Here is a 21,730-nt window from a genome sequence, read left to right as displayed (position 1 = left end):
TATGCCACCCTGATAATATTTTTATATAAATCATGTTATTCAGTATGCTTAATTGTGCCTAATGAATGTTGACTCCAGTAGTCTATTTTTCAATAACCTAGTTTTTTTTTAAAACAAAATAATTCTTTTTTGACACTAAGATTGTTAATTTTTAACATACCAGTTGGTGGCACTAGAAACCTGAAATTTGTCAAAGCTGAACAAGAGAAATAATTGAAAAAGAATCCAAATATAAAGAATTGTCTGGAAAATTATGGGACACAATTGTATATTAAAGATGTATTTTTCTTCCGGAATGAAATTCTTTTTAAAAAGACACATATGGCTATCCATTTTGACTCCGGTGATGAAACTTGTTTATCTTCCGAAGTTCATATATATATGTGCATTGTACAGATAATCTTTAGTTTGATTACGCTGTTGATTTTGTAAATATGTTTCTGTATAAAGTGAAACATTTCAAGAGAATCCTGTGTATATATTGTACTTATTAAATAGGTAATGCCTGTTATACCAAGTTGTATTTTAGTGGCATCTTTGATTGTTTGTTTACATACACCACTTGATAAACAGACTGATTTTCCAGCTTGTTGGCAAGACTCATTCAGATTTCCTGAATTGTCTAACCAGACCAGGAATATTTGCTTTCCATGTTTGTCTTTTTTCTACCAATTATGGATTAGAAGTCAATGAAAAGTAGTAAGCAGATTAAGTTGGATGGCAGGTTGTATTTTAAATTTTTATTTCAATTATTGATAGCAAAACTTGGGTCTAGGCCTATAAGCATGTAAAAATTTCTTTACTGAACTTGACAAGCCAGTGATGTGTTCGGATCTGAAGACTGAAGTATTTTCCACGATACTATGGAATTTACTTGTCTAAGCTATCTAGCCTTAATGATAAATAACAAGTTCAATTAAAAAAAAATTAAATGGTATTAATTTCATCAGGTTAATATATTTCCTATCACGACATTTCCTATCACGAGGTGGTGTTCTCCACTTCTCTAACAGTTCGGGTACGCTTAAAGTATGCCACATGCCTTAAGGAGCTCACTGCTGGAGGGGATCCTCTGAAATCAGTAGCCTTGGAATAAAGGTAAAATTAATACAGTTGAGGAAGTTTTCCTGACACCCTTAATGGTTTGCCTTCAGTGTCGTAGGGATTTGCTTGCAAGAGAAGGGGAGGTATAGGGGAAGAGGGTCAGATAGGGAAAGAGATAACTGGCTTGTGGTTCTTAATTTCTGAGACGGTGATGATTATCAAAAGCAGCTTTTAGCGCCACCGTTCTATTCTCTCAGCTATGTCCAGGTACCAGTCAGGTACCAGTCAGGTGGTCAGTGTGACCCACAGTCATGAGATGGGCCATTCTGATGAAAATATCTAAGTCTCTCCCGTCCCCCCTCCACCCCACCTTTTTTTTTTTTTAAACAAAGTTAGCTTAAATCAAAGAATGCCCCTTTCAGGAACAACAACTCGGGAGGATTCTTCTATGGCTGACCAGTGTTAATGCTGAGTTTTAATGATTCCTTCTAAGAACAGTGCGACCAGACTTGTTGCTCCTGCCCTGTAGAGATGCACAATTCATTCCTAAATTACATTTGAGAGACGTGATTCTCCTTTTTTTTAAACCTCAGGATGGAGGGGAGCATACATTTAAGAGGTATTCTATTTCTGAGGAATTCTCAGCCTTTTTTAGGGGAAGGGTGGGGGAGAGGAAGGTATGCCTAAGGCTATGCTTTTGCCGGTTAGACTCTTGTGTTTTTTTTTTTAATTTTTTTTTTTAGTAGACCCGACCCCATGAACAATGGGATCAGACTGTTGTGATCCGTAGGGTTATCACCGGCTGACTCTGGGAAGTAGATCATCAAGCCTTTCTTCTTAGGCTGACTTCATCTTGAAGCTCTGCTGACATCTGTCCAGCATCGTGGCAACACGCAAGCCTCCATTTCTCTATTAATTAAAAAACAGTGGGAGCAAGAAAAAAGACTATCATAAAAAATGTTGAAGGATACACATACCTATATGTGTGCCATAAAAACTTTTTGCTTTACTGAAATAAAATTTATAGCAAAGTGAAGAAAAAAAAACCCATGTGTATATGTAAAGAAAAAGTTCTCAGTGGACGCATATCAGATTCCATAGTGGTCTCCCGAGTAGTGGTGGAATTCCGTTTTTTACTTTATATTCTGTTTTAGAAAAAATTTTTTTTTCAATAAGTATGTACTATTTTTCCTATGGTTGACTTAAAAAATCCTAAGAGTCATTTCCCTTGCCTGGCCCTATAGAGTAGATAGTAAAAGAAGAGGGGATGTGGAGATAGTATGTATTGTCTAAAAAGATCCATTTGTTCAATTTCCTCTTTCCCTTGGATGAAATCGAGTTTGGAAAGAGGTAGGAAGAGGTATATTGCTGAAATCGAGCAACTGTCACTTAAGCAGCTTCCCCTGAGAAGATCTAGAATCCAATTCTGGTTTCAGGCATTTGTTTTCACTTTCGGACTGCTGCCTGGAGACCCTGCAGCCTAATCTCGTCTCCGACAGTAGAATGGTGGCCCAGTGAGCGAGCACGCCGGGAGCGTGAATGTGCATTGTGCGCTTAGCACTCCATTCAACCCAGCCCCATCCTTTCTGCACCACCGCCCAGGTGTCATGTTCAGGTGTTCAGATGGCTGGAGCTTTTAAATTCATAATTGTATGACTGTCTCATACAGATTCTGCCCTGAGTGCTGGCCCTGTTGTGCAAATACAATGCGTCGTTTTTAGGAATGGGGAAGAAAAGGGAGAAAAAACACTACCAGCATTGGGATTTTTACTAAAGCCAGGAAAAGGGAGGTGTTTGCATGAATTGCACCCTACATATAACCTCCCTTGGAAGGAAGTCCAGATGGTATTATGTTTCTAGCCACCTTTTTTGTAGTAGGCAAGCAATAGTGTCCTAATGAAGATACAAAGGGGACAAGTAGCTGCCTCAGCTCAGCACAGCACCTCTTGCCTCTGCCACGGAATTGACTCCCTTTGAAGTTTAATCAGGCTTCATCATTATTATTTGGGGGGGATTCTGTGGTGATTTCAAAGAAATATAAATAACTCAGTCACTGCTCCTAACTAAAATAACTTGTGTTTTGATCAAACATTGGCTCCAGATTGCTGCCACTAAGACTGGGCCATTATGCTAAGCAAGATACACATGTCAAATAATTTTTCCATTCTTTTCTAGGTTTCTGTCTGCTTTTGGATTCACTGAGTATTTTTAATGATTCCATTGTATCTCCACTATTGGTTTATTGAGGAGCCCTGGTGGTACAGTGGTTAAAGCCCTGAGCTGCTAACCAAGAGGTCAGCAGTTTGAACTCACAAGCTACTCCGCAGAAGACAGATGTGGCAGTCTGCTTCTGTAAAGATTGACAGCCTTGGAAGCCCTATGGGGCAATTCTGCTCCGTCCTCTATGGTTGCTATGAGTCGGAATCAACTCAATGGCAGTGGTTTGATTGGGTTTATTGGCTTATTATTTATACATCTTTTTAAAAATTTTTAGTGGTTGCCCTAGGGTTTACGAAGTATCTTAAAAATTAGCAATGCCTCACGGTTTTGTGTGTCATCTTTGTGCAGGAGCTATGCTAATCTTCTGTGATCAACACAAATTTACTACACAGGCTGCTGAAGCGAGCGCCTTTCCTAGGTTTTCTTCTGCCCTCCTTAGCTGGGTATCAGAGTTGGTAATCAAAGACCATCAGGCCCTTTAGAACCACATATCTCAAGAGATGAAAGAGGACTTCGAGAACAGCTAGTGAGAGCGACCTGACTTTCCGCTTCCACGGACTAATAAAATTTCAAAAACAAAATTCTGAGGTGGCTGACTTATTTTGCTAAATAACAATAAAAGATAATTACCATTTATTATCAGCATAACGTCATTAAACAAACAAATGAAAAAAGTTGCTTTAACAGTAAAAAAGGTTGAAAGGGTCAACTTTTAAAATGAAGTGAGTTTAGCACTACGGAATACTATGTTTCTTTTTCTCACCTCACTGTAGTCCGGTATTTGGACAGCCCTGATCCAGTCCCAACCCTTGTTAAAAGATGATGAAAAAATGCCCCTAGGAGGAAGTGATCACCTGAGGTCATACCTAGGCAGCCTTTCCTGGCTCTCCAGACACTGCTGACCCTGATCATGCCTCAAACACAACCACACTCCTGTGGTGCTTGGAACCAAATGAATGAAGGGAGCTCTGGAGACGGAAGATGTGTTCCTGATCGATTGCCTCTTGGCTCCAAATGCATGCTTCAATATCTGGTGGTTTCTCTTTAAAGTCAGCATGATGTTAAGCTTTCTCAGTAGAGGGTGCTAGAGGCCCATTGCAGAAGGAAGAGGCTTCCTGAAGTTTTCTGGTATGTCAGCACTGTGAGTGTGGGGACATCCGCTGGAGCCTGCCCCAGCCACAGGTGCAAAAAATGACCCCTCTGCAGCCTTGCAGCCTTGGCCTAACAGTAACCTTTCTGCAACCTTTTCAACATGAAAACCAAAACCCCTGTTGTGGCCTACGCACAGCCACCTGCAGCCCAGAGGGTCGCACACCAAGCACCCCTCCCTCTGCAAGCCTTCTGTCCCAGCTGGTGCAGACTGCCACTGCATGCCCAGGTCCCTGGTTGCTGACTACCTTTTCCCCTTCTGCACTCTGGAGAATGGCATACTGCTTGCCCAGCACATCCAGACTGGCTCCAGCCTGGCCAAATCAGCAAAATTCTCTGCTATCTAGTGGGCTGAGCCAACCTTCTCCAATGAGGTCTAAATGCCATCCAAGTTTGTATTTCCTTGGATACACTCCTTCAGCCCTATGGTGCCACATAGTTTCCTTGTATCTTATACTCTTCTATCATAATTAGTAATTCTTTGCATTAAACTTCTTCAATTTAACCTACTATGTGGTTTCTGTCTCCTAAACGGATCCAGACTGCTACCCAGGATGAGGGTGAAATAGGTTGAAAAGGCACAAAGGCAAGAGGTTGCTCTTCAACACTCAAAAACAATGTTTAAAGACTTTAAAACATTTCTTCTCATTCTGTTAACACATTCATACAGCATCACATCTTTTTATGTGCAAGGCACTATGGGAGACGAGGCAAGTACTATACTTAGAAGAAGGTGGGAAGAAATTGGTGCCCTAAGATAGCACTGGGACACCTGGTGGTGCAGTGGTTAAGAACTTGATTGCTAACCAAAAGATTGGCAGTTCGAATCCACCACCTGCTCCTTGGAAACCCTACATGGCAGTTCTGCCCTGTCCTATAGGGTCGCTATGAGTAGGAATCAACTTGATGGCACCTAGTAACAACAAGATAGCACTGATTTTGGCTGGAAGAGACAATAGTTAAGAAGGGCCTCCCTGTCCAAGGTAGAAATTGAACATATGGAAAGAAGATGAGAGGGGATTCCAGGTGGAAGAAACCTCCATGCCTTCTGTTCAGCACTACAGGTGTCACAGAGATGGTGAAATGCCCAATACTGTGGTTAGAGCTCAAGCTGGATCATATTCTTGACACAAAACAATGGAATCTCTTTTGCCATTGCCAGCTTTTCTCATGTTCAGTAACCAATGACAAGACTCATAAGAGTCAGTCCTTAGGAAGTTATGTAATTAACAGGGTATGAATAGCCTCGAACGCCGCACTAAGCCAGTAAACTGAGTAACGGGTTTGCCAAAAAAGCTGCTTCCTGAGAAGGCCATGGACCAGGGCCCATTCTCACTAATACATTGAAAAATCTGGTCATTAAATTAAAAGAGGAAACCCTGGTGGCATAGTGGTTAAGTGCTATGGCTGTTAACCAAGAGGTTGGCAGTTCAAATCTGTGGGGCAGTTCTACTGTGTCCTATAGAGTCGCTATGAGTCAGAATTGACTCAATGGCGGTGGGTTTTATATTACAAGAAAAAAAATGTATTAAAGTATAATAATACATTCAGAAAAGTGTAAGTGTACAGCTTGATAAATGGCCACAAACAACCTAGCTGTGTAATTGGCACCAGTGGTTTCTTTCTCCTGACTGGACACCCCAAACCTTCCTCATACTCCTAGCTATTAAAAGCTGTTACCCACCCTCAAACAGTGACCACTCCTCTGACTTCTAACTGTATCCATTTAGTCTGTTTTTTTTTTTTGTGCTTGATATCAATGGACTCAAATACACAGTCTTTGGAGTCAACATTTCCTTTACAAGATACATTCATATCGTTGGGTATATTTTTAGGTCATTTCTTCTCCTATAGTATTTCATTGTGTAAATCACTATTTTTTTGGTTGTTGTTGTCAAGTCGATTTCAACTCATGATGAACTCGTGTGCAGACTAGAACTGTCCCATAGGGTTTTCAAGGCTGTGACCTCTTGAAAGCCGATTGCCAGGCCAGTCTCACGAGGCACCTCTGGATGGGTTACAACCAGGGCCTCAAACCGGTTCAGTCATGATCAATGAATCAAAACTGAAAGAGGCATAGTGAGCCCTTTCAGGAGCCTGATGCATGAAATTGGGTTATTGCCAGGAACGAGGAGAGCAACACAAGTTCAAAGCGGCACGGTCAGCCGCCATTGTTGTTTCCAACTCTGCACAGTATCTGACAGGCAAGAGATTTGGTTGCTATGCAATGTGTAAACTGCCCTTGTTTTCTAAGAGGGAGATTAAATTTCTAGCAGGGCTTTGACCCGTAATTTTTCCTGTTCCAGTTGTGGTTCTGGGTCACCCAAATTTAAAAAATTGGGGTCTGTTCCAGTGTTGCCTCCTTGGCCGACTGAACCGGGAAGAACCAATTCAAAGCCCTTATTCAAACTGCCACCTTTCGGCTAGTAGCCAAGGGTTTAACCATTCGAGTCACCCAGGAACTCCACTAAATCAGCAAAACCCATTGCTGTCAAGTCAATTTCGACTCCTAGCAACCCTATAGGACAGAGTAGAACTACCCCATAGGGTTTCCAAGGCTGTAATCCTTAAAGGAGCGCACTACCACATCCTTCTCATGCGGAGCTGCTGGTGGGTTGGAACCACCAACCTTTCAGTTAGCAGCAGGGTGCTTAACCACTGCACCACCAGGGCTGTGCCTGGTAAATATTAAGTTCTGTGTGTGTTTATTAAATTTTTATGTGTGTTTATTAAATGAATAATTGTGGGAATGTATGAACAAATAAACTCTGCTCTGAATATACCTCAGCGAATCCTTTGCATATTTTAAGACTCTTGATATAATTTTCCATCTCTTTTTAATCATACATATAATCCTTATATTTATAATCATACTCATCATACTTGAACTGATTCATTCAACGGAGTACATGCCCAGCACTGTTCATTTTTACTAAAGATTAAAATATTAGCATGAAGCAAATGACTTCAAATTAAGGGTAATTTCAAAATAGCTTGAGAAATTATTTTGAAATATTCCTCCAAAAGGGAAATTTGTTTCTTCTAAATTTAGCTGGCAAACTAAATGGGACCCTGTGTCATTGAGGCAGGACTTCCATGAGCTGCTTTGGTTACTGATGGATGTACCATTAGCTCTAAATGCACAGTGTTTTTCCACGCGTAGTTGAGAGTGGGAGTCAGGAAGAATGAAGGCAGAAAGTAAATAAGGTAACGAACAAAATGGCAAGAAACAGTGACTCAGGCCTAGGCTGCAGGAACTTACTGAGCAGTAAGGGACTCAACAGGGCTTGTATAGCAAATCCAGGCTGTTCCAACAATCTGTCTCGGAGCATCCTTCAGCCCCATTGTTTCCTCAGGGACCATGAGAAAAACTTAGTCCAGATGAGAGTTTTGATAATTCCAGAAATCAAGTCAGTTAGATGGAGACCAGTTGCCAGAAATTATGGTGGCTAGCAGTTGTTTTGTCTCAAAGAAATGGCATAGAGGGTGTAAGACAGAACAAGGAGCACCTTTTTGAGAAGACATCTACTATCAGCTGGAGCAAAATATGGCCGATTCAGTGGGTGCATTACAACAGAGGTCAGCGGCAACTGTCATGTGAGACACGTGAGATCAAAGTGCCTGTGATAGTGATCGTGGCCTTGAACAGATAAATTAAAAAGAAATCAGCAAGTATGGCAACACCAGCAAATGAATGCCTCTCTGATAATAGACCTGGTGCAATACCACACTTATCTCTCTCTTCTGATGACTTCCATAAGGGCAGAGGCAATGCTGCCTCTCCTCTCCTGTTAACCTACTGCTGAAAATGGCAGATACTTACTATATGTCGGGTACTGTTACAGATGACCAACGTTTGTGTGATGTTTAAGGCCGTGTGTCAACTTGGCTGGGCCATGATTCTCAGTGCTCTGGCAGTCATATGATGCTGTGATCACTTCCAAGATGGGATCTGCTGTGAGTAGCCAACCAGTTGAAACCGATTTTCCTTGGGCATGTGGCCTGCATCCAAATATAAGCGGACGTTCTGGCAAGGCTCAGGGGCTTTTGCTTGTTCTGGATTCTGCAGCTGGCTCCTGTTCATCTGACCTCCGGTTCTTGGGACTTGAGCTAGCAGCTAACCTGTAGTCTTGGGATTCATAGATCTTTGCAGCCTGTGAGCAAGAGCCCTGCTCTGTGACCTGCTAATCTTGAGTTCGCCAGCCCCTGTGGCTACATGAGTCAGGAGAAGTCTCTATCCTGACCCACAGACTTGGGATGTTTCAACCTCTACAACTGCATGAGAAATTTCCTTGATATAAATCTCTTTATATAAATTTATACACTTGACTGGTTTTGCTTCTCTAGAGAACCCATCCTAAGACAGTTTGTAATTCATTTGATTCTTGCAAACAAACAAAACATTTTAGAGATGAACAAGCTACCTAAGTTTAAGCAACATGCTTGAGGTCACTCAGACAGTAAGCGGCAGAACCAGAATTCAAACACAGGCCATCTGACTCAAGAATCTATGCTCTCATCCATGGCACCAAATTGCTGGTCACCAGGGTCCTCAGCCCTAACACAGTGCCAGGCACAAAGAGAACACACAATAACCACTTATTGAATAAGCAAATGAATTATAAATTATTCGGTGTTCTCTTTACCACTACTTGTCTAAGCAGTTACAAATTATAGTCTCAAAAAAAAAAAAAAAGGCATATAAACAATATCACATGGATCCCTGTCCTGGTCACATTTTCCCTGGGTAGTTCAGATTGGTTTGTGCAGCCCAAGATGCAATTTACTCTGCAGGTCATTGAAAGAAAATACACTGTGCCTGGATCATTGCACTATACACAAATGGCATGTATTTCTTGCTAGTGTGTTGGAGTCTCTAGGGAAGAGTTTTGCTCTTTGCCTATTTTTTAGGTATAGGAGAGGAGTTGGCTTCCACAAAGACAAAGAACTGTTCTGGTAATGGCCCTTTGATATTTGGACACATTTTAGCTAAAAAGAAGCAGAGCCTTGTTTGCCAACACATACTAATATGTAGTAGAAAGCAACATTATCTTAAGGACTTTGAAATGATACTTTAAAAAATCATATTTCCTGTACTACAAAGCTCCCTTGGTAGACATTTGGCTAAACATCCGATGATATATGGAAGATTTTTGCATTAACTGCTTCGGCTGACTGATTTGACAAGCACCAATGTAAAAGCTTTCTGAACTTCGGTGTTCTTTGGATGAGAAAGGATTATGGTTTATCACCTTTTAAAGTCCAATTTATATCATAAAATAATGATACTTCTCAGACAGACCCAAGATTTCAAGGTCAAGTATAGGGGCTGACTTACTGATATTTCTTATTCTAATCCAGTTGTCTGATACGGATGAAATATCTGTTGTGAAAGATACATAGAAAGTACAGAGAAATTACTACAGAATTAATCTTTATGGGTACAACCAATTACTGTCTTGTATATAATCCTTAAAAAGCAAAATGGAAAAAAAAACTTTAAACCTCAAATGACTTGAGTACAATTTTTTCTGGGGTATGTTTTCCTTATTCTGACAATTTTCATCAGTCTATCAGCAGCACAGTGTATTTTCTTGAAATGAAAACTGATTTAAAATGATACAAGGAGCATCCTGGAATGACAAGAACATCTAACAGAATTAGCAATACTTAGTATTAGAACATGGAACCCTGGTGGCACAGTGCCTAAGAGCTCGGCTGCTGACCAAAAGGTCAGCAGTTGAAATCTACCACTCCTTGGAAACTCTATGGGGCAGTTCTACTCTGTCTTATAGGGTTGCTATGAGTTGGAATCGACTCAATGGTAATGGGTTTGGTTTCTCTGGTTTTAGTATTAGAACCTCAAGGAACTTTTAAAAATGGAAGATGCAGACCTTAACGATAATTTTGCTCTTGTCAAATCATAAGAAGACCATGCTTTGTTTGCTTGAAAATTTTAAAATTGAAGGATTATTTTATACTGTCATATTTTGCTTAAGATTTTAAGTTTCATAGTTTATTTCTGATTTTATTTTGCTTTATCAAAAGAATAACAGTTGTTAATAAATTTAGGCTCCTAATTTGTTTGTGTACAAGGGGCTCAGCATTTGACTTTGGATCTGGGCTCTTATACCACCTCCCAAGACCAATCGCTAGAGAAAGACATTATCTTGGAGAGTCAGTGAAAAAGAGGGAGACCCTCGATGAGATGGAATGACACAATGGCTGTAACAATGGGTTCAAATAAGCAATGATTATTAGGATGGCACAGGACCCGACAACATTTCATTCTGTTATACATGGGGTCACTATAGTCGGAGCTGACTTGATAGCACCACCAACAACATACTGCCTACCAAGGACAAGTTTTTTCCCTGGAATAGTTTTGGAAAATCTTAATCAGGATTTGCTAGACTGAAATGTGCTGTAGCCTTTCAAATGGGTAGTTGACTTCCAGGCCACTGCTTTTGTGCTAAGAAGCCCTTGACATATGTGATACGTGATATCAATGTAACAAGTACCTCTTGGTATAAGGCTGGGTTTTATGGTGAGGGGTCTTATATTTATGTGTGGTGATGAACTGGGACTACTCATCAAGCAATTTGATCAGGCTGAAAAATCAGAAAAGTTTCGTACCATGAAAAATTCCAATGGTGGGGCTATAATACGAGCTTGAAGGAAGCTGTGGCAAAATGGCTAAAGAGTATAAACTCTGGCATCATTTCTGATGCCTGCGTTTGAATCCTGGCTCTAATACTTGGCAAATTGCTTGAGCTTTTTGTGCCTCAGTTTTCTTATGTGAAAAATGGTGATGATAGTACCTTCCTCATAGTAATTCTGTGAAATTCAAATAGGATAACAAGTATAAAACATATTATGTTCCCTATCACATAGTGAATACCGCATAAATGTGAGCTATTGTAATGGCCCACGACCCACCTGCCAGATTGTCATGTTGTTGTGGTTTGTGTGTTGCTATGATGCTGGAAGCTATGCCACCAGTATTTCATATACCAGCAGGGACACCCATGGTGGACAGGTTTCAGTGGAGTTCCCAGACTAAGACAGACTTGGAAGAAAGCCGGTGAAAATCCTGTGGATCACAACAGAACATTGTCCGACTCACTGGCTTTGGACACGCCATCAGGAGGAAGCAATCCCTGGAGGAGGACATCATGTTTGGTGAGGTAGAGGGCCAGCAAAGGCAAGGGAGACCTTTGGTGAGATAGATTGGCATGGTAGCTGTAATGATGCACTTGAACATGATGGGAGTTGTGAGGATGATGCAGGACAGGGCAATGTTTCATTCTGCTGTGCATAAGGTCACCATGAGTTGGACTTGACAGAAACTAACAACGACAACATAATGGCAGAATTCAGAACACCTGTGTAGAACATGGCTCCTCCAGGCATGAGACAGTGCATAGTCACAGGCACTAGGCAAAAAGCTCCAGTCCTGCAAATGTCATGATGAAATTAAAGGCTTGGCCTTGTCGCTATAAAAGAATTCCAAAAGCTGTCTGAGCAGTCCAATTGTTGTTGTTGTTGTTAGGTGCCGTCGAGTCGGTTCCAACTCATAGCAACCCTGTGAACAACAGAACAAAACACTGCCCCGTCCTGCGCCATCCTTACAATCGATATGCTTGAGCTCATTGTTGCAACCACTGTGTCAATCCACCTCGTTGAGGGTCTTCCTCTTTTCCGCTGACCCTGTACTCTGCCAAGCATGATGTCCTTCTCCAGGGACTGATCCCTCCTGACAACATGTCCAAAGTATTTAAGACACAGTCTCGCCATCCTTGCCTCTAAGGAGCATTCTGTCTGCACTTCTTCCAAGACAGATTTGTTCGTTCTTTTGGCAGTCCATGGTATATTCAATATTCTTCGCCAACACCACAATTCAAAGGCGTCAACTCTTCTTCGGTCTTCCTTATTCATTGTCCAGCTTTCACATGCATATGATGTGATTGAAAATACCATGGCTTGGGTCAGGCGCACCTTAGTCTTCAAGGTGACATCTTTGCTCTTCAACACTTTGAAGAGGTCCTTTGCAGCAGATTTACCCAATGCAATGTGTCTTTTGATTTCTTGACTGCTGCTTCCATGGCTGTTGATTGTGGATCCAAGTAAAATGAAATCCTTGACAACTTCTATCTTTTCTCCGTTTATCATGATGTTGCTTATTGGTCCAGTTGTGAGGATTTTTGTTTTCTTTATGTTGAGGTGTAATCCATACTGAAGGCTGTGGTCTTTGATTTTCATTAGTAAGTGCTTCAAGTCCTCTTCACTTTCAGCAAGCAAGGTTGTGTCATCTGCATAACGCATGTTGTTAATGAGTCTTCCTCCAATCCTGATGCCCCATTCTTCATATAGCCCAGTTTCTCCAATTATTTGTTTAGCATACAGATTAAATAGGTATGGTGAAAGAATACAACCCTGACGCACACCTTTCCTGACTTTAAATCAATCAGTATCCCCTTGTTCTGTCCGAACAACTGCCTCTTGATCCATGTAAAGGCTCCTCATGAGCACAATTAAGTGTTCTGGAATTCCCATTCTTCGAGGTGTTATCCATAGTTTGTTATGATCCACACAGTCGAATGCCTTTGCATAGTCAATAAAACACAGGTAAACATCCTTCTGGTATTCTCTGCTTTCAGCCAGGATCCATCTGACATCAGCAATGTTCCACGTCCCTGGTTCCACGTCCTCTTCTGAATCCAGCCTGAATTTCTGGCAGTTCCCTGTTGATATACTACTGTAGCCATTTTTGAATGATCTGCAGCAGAATTTTGCTTGCATGTGATATTAATGATATTGTTCTATAATTTCCACATTCGGCTGGATCACCTTTCTTGGGAATAGGCATAAATATGGATCTCTTCCAGTCAGTTGGCCAGGACGCTGTCTTCCATACTTCTTGGCATAGATGAGTGAGCATCTCCAGAGCTGCATCCGTTTGTTGAAACATCTCAATGGATATTCCATCAATTCCTGGAACCTTGTTTTTTGCCAGTGCCTTCAGAGCAGCTTGGACTTCTTCCTTCAGTACCATCAGTTCCTGATCATATGCCACCTCTTGAAATGGTTGACTATCAACTAATTCTTTTTGGTATAATGACTCTGTGTATTCCTTCCATCTTCTTTTGATGTTTCCTGCGTTGTTTAATATTTTCCCCATGGAATCCTTCACCATTGCAACTCGAGGCTTGAATGTCTTCTTCAGTTCTTTCAGCTTGAGAAACGCTGAGCGTGTTCTTCCCTTTTGGTTTTCCATCTCCAGCTCTTTGCACATGTCATTATAATACTTTGTCTTCTCAAAAGGCCCTTTGAAATCTTCTGTTCAGTTCTTTTACTTCATCAATTCTTCTTTTTGCTTTAGCTGCTCGACACTCAAGAGCAAGTTTCAGAGTCTCCTCTGACATCCATCTTGGTCTTTGCTTTCTTTCCTGTCTTTTCAGTGACCTCTTGCTTTCTTCATGAATAATGTCCTTGATGTCATTCCACAACTCGTCGTCTTCGGTCACTAGTGTTCAATGTGTCAAATCTATTCTTGAGATGGTCTCTAAATTCAGGTGGGATATACTCAAGGTCATATTTTGGCTCTCGTGGACTTGCTCTGATTTTCTTCAGTTTCAGCTTGAACTTGCATATGAGCAATTGATGGTCTGTTCCACAGTCGGCCCCTGGCCTTCTTCTGACTGATGATATTGAGCTTTTCCATTGTCTCTTTCCACAGATGTAGTCAATTTTATTTCTGTGTGTTCCATCTGGCGAGGTCCATGTGTATAGTCGCCATTCAATAGTAAAGCACAATCACTGAGATACTGTAGAACTCTTTGTCTCCAGCAATAAAGACAAGGATTTTTTCTGTGTGCAGGGGTGGGGGTCGGGGGATAGTTTTTGAGCTGTGGATCACATTGTTATGGAGAAACAAGAAGTCGATGGCTCGTGGTTACTTGCCAGAAATTATCAAGCCAAGTGTTGATGGTAAACTGGTTTACAGTCAACACCCAATCCACCAGCACAAACCTGAAGTCCTGAAGTTCTTATTGACATCCTTCTTTCTGCTGAGCCTCATGAAGGATTTTTTGAAATGTATATGAGTGAAATATAAAGATAATTCTGAAAAGCTTTGCAGGTTAGTCCTTCTTGACACAGTAGCTCTTAGAAAGTTCTCCGGGAATTAAGTGTAGGCTCTATGTGTTACTAGAGGCCGTCTTTCTGCCCTGTACCAGCCAGATCCACTTCCCACTCTACCTACTCCAAGGAGGTGCAGGCAACTCTGCCGCCCTTCGTAATCTCAGAAACACTTACTTTTGAATGTTGAGTTAGAGGATTAGTTTCTTGGCTCTAAATTTTGGGAGGCTAGTTTGAACTGGATTTGAGTGATCTAATCAACGGATCTTATTTTTTTCAAAGATAAGGTTCTGAGCCTGAGCTGGAAAGCGCTCTTTTATATCTGAGCTCTAGCTTGGCTGTATCTTCTCTGAAGAGAGTTCAGGGTGGGATTGATCAAGCAGCTGTGTAAGCAGAGTGGAAATGTCCACCCCGGCAGATGGGCTGCTTTAACGTCATGTCACCAGCATACATAAACGAGGAGGCACAGAAGTTCACCAGGATCTGCTCTCTGGTTTAGAGTTATATTAATCAATGTAATTTACTAAGTATGATACTTCCCCCCATCCCCATCATTTCAACCACCTAATTAATTGGTCTAATTCCTGGAGAAAAATCCAAGGTGGCTAACCCAAGGTGGGTTAAGAACAAAACGCTCCCTCTTCCATCCCCACCTGGTAGAAGCTGACTGAAGATGGGAGCAGTGGTGACAGCAGGGCATGTGGCCTAAAAGGATTCACGTAAAGAAACAGGACAGGGATGCGTAATTGCAGTGACAGGGAACCAGGTTTGGAGGTGGTCCCTGGGTAATGAGAGGGTGTCCTGGGGGCAGGCCCCTTTCTCCTTAGCTGTGCCCTGGGCCGCTGTCACCTACTAGCTCTCTCTGTGTCACCAAGCTGTTCAGGGGCTCAATCTAACACAGGCATGAGGCTCCACCTGAGGAGGCACTGGCCTCTGGTGTTGACAAAGCATTTTCTATCCACCCAGCCCTCTGCAAGCGGCTGCTACCAGGGCTGTCAGCTCTGCCTGAAAGAGGGCCTTTCCAACAAGGATCTGTTTTTTGGCTCTGGGCGGAAAGTGGGGGAGAAAGAAAATCAAGCTTTCTCTTGGATTGAGGCTTTCCAAGTTAAGTCAACCAATCACTTCCTTCTTTAAAAAAAACCTTATCTCCTGTAAGCCGGGAGCTGGGTGCTTCAGCTCCCCTGGCTTCCTATAAAGGATTCTTGGAAACAAAGCCCTCCAACGAATCAAAGAAGCCTACTCCACCTGCCCGTGCTAGGGAAGGCGGAGGAGGGCGAAGGCTTTGGAGAGCTAAAGGCAGGGGAGGAGACGCACCCTCATTTCTGAGCCTTCTCATCTCTTTGTCCCAGTGTCTAGGCAGGGCTTTCAAAGGTGCCACAGAAGTGGAGAGTGAGATGGGAACAACCACTCTTTGGAGCTGCAGCCACTTCGTTTCAGAGCAGCTGTGAGTCCCGCCTACTTTGCAGATCATGACTGGCTTCATTCCCTTGAACCACTTGCCCTGCCTTTCTTTTGCCTTCTAAAGCCCAAACTTCGCTTCCACTAGCTCCTCTGCTGTCCCTGCCTTGCCGGCTCAGAGCCGCGCCTCATCCTGGGCTAGGGGACCCTCGCTGCCCCCGCTGGTGCTGAATGAATGAGGCTTCTTCCCAGTCCCTGAGAACACGCGTCTCCTCTCTAAAGTTTTCCCTCTAGAGAGGAACACCACAGTCATTTCTGTCCTTCCTATTCTAGATGGCTTTCCAGCCTGGTATCCAAGGGATTTTTCTCACGGAGCCATTTCCATTGGGAGCAGGATAATATTTGCTTTTGTCATCGGGTCCATTTCTGGAGCTTTGATAATAACACTGGGGCATATCTAGAAATTTGCAGACTTGCTTTATATGGTGAGTGAAAAGTGTGACTTTTCCTATTAAGGATTCTGTTTGCTGCTTTGGGAACTGGTGACAATTGCATCCTTCTATGAGGACTGTTTAGAAGATGGCATTCTCCCTTCACCCCAGTCCCCACAACCTCCCTCTATGATGCTTGGGGGTCAACAGACTTAAATTTGTCTTTGCCTCAAAGGCTTCTAGCAGAGAGGTAAAAGCGGCATTATGCCTGACATCCCTAAGACCCACGTCTCCCAAGTCCCAACATCACAGTGTGAGGAGCACCAAGTTCTCCACTCGGCATGAAGATTAGAGATTCGAAGTTGGCCTTTATTGGCGTAATTGCTGATTGTGCATGACTTGATAAAGATCTAACTATTGTTCTGCTCATTCTTACCTGAAAGCTACAAAGATGATAATGAAGGCACAAACACATATTTTTCATGAATCCATTTAATATATATTACTTAATTAATGAATGGAGTCCCTGAGTGGTGCAAACAGTTAATAGTCTTGGCTGCTAACCAAAAGGTTGGAGGTTCAAGTTTACCCAGAGGCACCTTGGAAGAAAGACCTGGCAATCTACTTATGAATAGTCATTGAAAACCTTATGGAGCACAGTTCTATTCTGACACACATCGGGTCACCATGAGTCAGAACTGACTGGTTTATTTTCATCAACAGGAAACCGATCGTTCAATAGACACAGGTTTTGGTCCTGGAGATGGGCAGGGTGTGAAATTTTTATCCAGGGTGGATCTTACCCAGAGCATGGCTCTAGAACCCAGAGTGTTACCTCCCTGGTGGTGGCTGCAAATGTGGATTATGTCGCCGTCACTTCCCACAGTTACTATTTTAACCAGGTAGTCAGTTCCTGCTGGGAAAGTCAGCCAGCTACTCCTTTCCATAACTTTGCTCCCAGCAGTGGCAAATGCATTTTTCAGCCTTTCCAGCAGGGGGAGTGTTCTGCCCAGACTAGAACTTGGCTGCTCTGGGCACCCATTCCGGATCCTCTTCGTGACTGCGCGCCCCTTGTTCCCTCTGCTTGGAGAAACTTCCCCAAGAGGTCAGGCCCAGTTTGGACACTGTGAGCCTCCCCTCCCAAGGCTGAGAGGAAAGATGGAAATGGGCTCATTGTGCAAAATATGTTTCAGTTCTGTTTTAGTATGCAAAGCGGAACAGCTCTGCATGAGCCTCACTCTCTGAGAGCGAACGGGAGGTAGGGTTAGCAAAAGGATGAAGAGGAGAAGCCAACAGTTGGTCTCCTGTGGCTGAACAGAGTCACTGCTGCTTGGGGCTGGGGAGACAGCACACTTTAGTTTATTCCCAAAGGAAATAAAATCCAGGTCAAAGGGCAGTTTTAACTGGAATTAGGGCTACTTGAGGAATTCTAATTTTTCTCAGAATCTTGTCATTCTCTGTGTGTAGCTCAAATAGAACACACGAATATCTGACAAACGAGGACAGATAAGCAGGGATGTTTTAGCTTTCCTGTGTGTATGGGTGGGTGGGGGGCAGATACTAAGCGGTGGATAAAGGAGACCCTGAATTACTTTTTAGTGCTGTCTAGAATCAAAGGAACATTTTGCTAGAGATACTAATTGAACCAAAAGTCACCTGACATTAAAACATTATAATGTGTATCTCTGTGTGTATAATCCCTCAGACAATTAAGCTGTGTGGAAATCGATTAACCAGAGACCCACTATACATTAGGAACCCTGGAGGTGCAGTGGTTAAGCGCTTGGCTGCTAACAGGATGGTCGGGGGTTTGAATCCACCAGCCATTCCATGGGAGAGAAATGTGACAATCTGTGTCCCTAAAGGTTAAACCAAAAACCAAACCCTTTGCTGTTGGTCAATTCCAACTCATAGTAACCCTATAGGACAGGATAGAACTGCTCCATAAGGTTTCTAAGGCTGTCAATCTTTATGGAAGCAGACTGCCCCATCCTTCTCCTGCAGACCTGCTGGCGGGTTTGAACCACGTAGAAGATGATTGTAAATCATTTGTTCATTCACTTATCCATCACCATTGACTGCATACCTACCACATGCTGCACTGGGTCAGTGTGCGCCATTCATTATCTACAGACCAGGTGAAGTGTCATGGTGGCTGGAAGAATTCAGTGAGAATACCACTGCTCAGGGAGAGGACCTCTAGTTTATCTTCCTATACAGCTTAAAGAGAACTTCACTGAAAATATTTCTTGGCCTTCAACAACTTCCTGCCAACTCTTCCTTCCTCAATCTCAGAAGGCTGCTCAAGATCTGGAAGTTCAAAAGAAGTTGGAGGTCACCCTGGGTCTGGGACTGGGCCACATGGGCCAAACTCAGCTCAGGCTGGGACAAATCTCAGGTTTTGTCATTGTTAGAGAATGGGTGTCTGATACAATCACACACACAAACACACACACATACATGCAGAGGCCAGGATAGTTTCCACCTACCCTTGAGTAGAGGAAGCGGCATTAGGAGGTTTTACAACTAGGGATTTCCAAATGGTGCTGGAAGGAAGAGTGTCCATAGTTCACAGAAGGCAAAATAATGCCAGCTTGCACATTTGGCCCCTCTTGCTCACATTTTGAAACTTCAAAGCTGAACGAGGAGCTTAATACCCAAGTCTCCTACCTCGGATACGGGAACTCCTTCTCTGTTAGGTTCCACCTTACATGACGTGGTGCGAGGAGGATGAGAAATACAGCTATACCTTCCTTGGACATCTGCGAACAAGGAGTGACACCCTGACTTCTTTCTTGTGCTGACTTCTGAGTTTTAAGTCTCACGGTACAAGAGGAGTGCCAAAAAGAAATAGGAAGTCTGTGGCCATGAAACAAACAGCGATAAACTGAGGCAGAAATTTGCCTACTGTGCTGGAACAGGGGGGAAAACAAACAGGAACAGAGAAGTGCAGCTTGCTACATGAAGAAACAACCTCAAAAGAATGGGAAGAAATGGACCGCAGGAATTAAACTTTTTACCTTGGATCACCAGACTACTCTGCAGCTCAGAAACTCTTGTTCTTTGGGCTTTGATCTTGCCTTGTTTCCAAAACGGGACTGGGAGTGGGAATTCTGACACCAAAAGTATCAAATGGCTTTAGATACTTGGTTAAAAACATTAGAAGCAACACATGACAGAGCTCACCTCCCCCACCCTCTTTCATTGTAAGAGGAAAACCACAAGCTGAACCCAGCCAAGGATGCTATAATTAACTCACAAGCCCATTGCAAGCTTACTAGTGGTTTTTAGGTTTGTGAGGCGCAGAAGTAATGAAGATGGGGTTATTTAACATGTGTTGTGGAAGGGGGAAACAAAAAGGCATTTTTATTCTCTTTTGCTAAATAGCAGTCTGGTTCCATTAAAAAACCTGTTACGGTCAAGTCGATTCTGACTCATAGCGACACTATAGGACAGAATAGAACTGCCCCATAGGGTTTCCAAGGCTGTAATCTTTACTGAAGCAGACTGCTGCATCTTTCTCCCTTAGAGCAGTTGGTGGGTTTTGAACAGCTTACTTTTCAGTTACTAGCTGAGCGCTTGACCATTACACCACCAGGGCTCCTTCTGGTTCCATTACATCCACTTCATTTACTGATTCCAGGCTCCAGAGAGTCATTTCCTTGGGATATTTCTCTACAGAAATTTGGGATAAAGGAGTTAACATCTGTCCATCAGGCTTTTTAATGGCGAATAACAGAGACCAGGTCTGGCCCCTTTAAGTAGAAGCAGAATTTGTTACAGTGGATTAGACTACTCCTAGAATCCCAAGAGGGCTGGAGAATGTGGTTTGGGCTTGTACTCAGCCAGTAACAATTCCCAAAATCAATTCTAGAGCTAGTCAAGTGGATACCTCACTGCCTTTACTCTGGACAAAGATACTGCAGTGTGTCCTGTGACCACCACTTGTGCTGGACACAGCTGTTGGATCCTCTACAAACTGGAAGTAGTGGCCGCCACGCTGGCCAGCAGCATGCACCAACTCCTAACCAGGCTCCTCTGGTCCTCAGGCTTGTATCCTGTCCCCCATGTTCTTCCTTCTCCAAAGCCCCTATGTGAATCTCCCCTACCTCTTTTGGAAAATCCAACCTTATCCAATGGAATGAGGCTCATGTCCTGGAACTATGCCACCTACCCCCACTACACCCAATTGCCTTTGCCCAGGTTGGAACTGTCCTGTCTGGAGTGGTGCCTGGGGCTTCAGCATGAAGGTCTGTGGTGCTTGGAGATGCCCCAATCCTACAGAGCAGCAGGACGCTGCTGGCCCAAGCCCCATGATGACTGAGTCCTCCAGTTAAAGACACTGCTGATTCTTTAAAGAACACCTGTTTGAGCAAGTTCGCCCATCTCTCCAAAGGAGAGACTGGGCATGTATTAAGCCTCAGAGGACACTGTAGTGTAAACTCCTACGGAGAAAGAAAGTTCTCACGTCCATGATGAGGTTATTTTCCTTCAGTGATGGTGAGATATTTTCATGCGGAATGGTCACCTTGAGGCCTACCAAAATAGTGAAGGACCTACCAGTAAAAATACCAGTTGCCGCTGAGCCAACTCATGGCGACCCCATGTGTGTCAGGGTAGAACTGTAGTCCATAGGGTTTTCAATGGCTGATTTTTTGGGAGTAGATCACCATCCCTTTCTTCCAATGTGCCTCTGAATGGACTCAAACTGCTAAACGTTCAGTTAGCAACCGAGTGTGTTAACCATTTACACCACCCGAAGGCCTACACTACACTGTAACGGCTGCTCTTGTTGGCACGCTTGGATAGGCTCCATCTTTTAGTTCTTCACCGTCTCCCTCTTGGGGGTGGTGGGCAGTGCAGAGCCTACTGCCAGTTCTTCCCAATACCCTGTAATAGGTCACCCCCTGCGTATCAGGGGTGTAAGGAAGGCCATATAATGAACATTTAATGTGGCAGGATAACCAGACTGAAAATTAACCGTGGTTATTGTTTTTTTCTTTCAGATGTGGGCTTATCAGGAAAGAATGAGAGGCATTTTCCCTTCTCCCAAGACAGGAGCCGGGTTCTATATCCTGGACGTCTGGGCTTCCCTTGTCTCAGGGAAGCATTAAGACGTCTTTGTTTGCAAGAGTCTAAGTTCCTGCAGGAGACAGGACTCAACCCACTGAAATGAAGACAGTTTGGCAGGTTGAAGGGGAGGATAGAGGGTGATGGAGTCCCAAGGTTGCCACATGGGAGGAGGTGAGATTCTAGAATGGAGAAGACCTGTCTCAGCTTTCAGGCACTACCTCATGGAAGGTTACACCTTGGATAAGGGCTGGTTACCTGGAGGCCAGTGAAGGATC

At 43.1% G+C, this 21,730-nt stretch overlaps 1 non-coding gene across 1 annotated transcript; it reads right to left on the bottom strand.

Annotated features, from left to right (window-relative positions):
* Window positions 1-3,567: 3,567 nt before the first annotated feature.
* Window positions 3,568-3,673, bottom strand: LOC126060066 (U6 spliceosomal RNA). Its single transcript, XR_007513531.1, has one exon. It is a non-coding gene; the product is annotated as a U6 spliceosomal RNA (small nuclear RNA).
* Window positions 3,674-21,730: the final 18,057 nt, after the last annotated feature.

This window comes from Elephas maximus, chromosome 16, assembly GCF_024166365.1.
Source record: "Elephas maximus indicus isolate mEleMax1 chromosome 16, mEleMax1 primary haplotype, whole genome shotgun sequence".
NCBI lineage: Eukaryota > Metazoa > Chordata > Mammalia > Proboscidea > Elephantidae > Elephas > Elephas maximus.
Note: the sequence above shows the minus strand (reverse complement) of the source record. Positions and strands in the feature narration are given on the sequence as shown.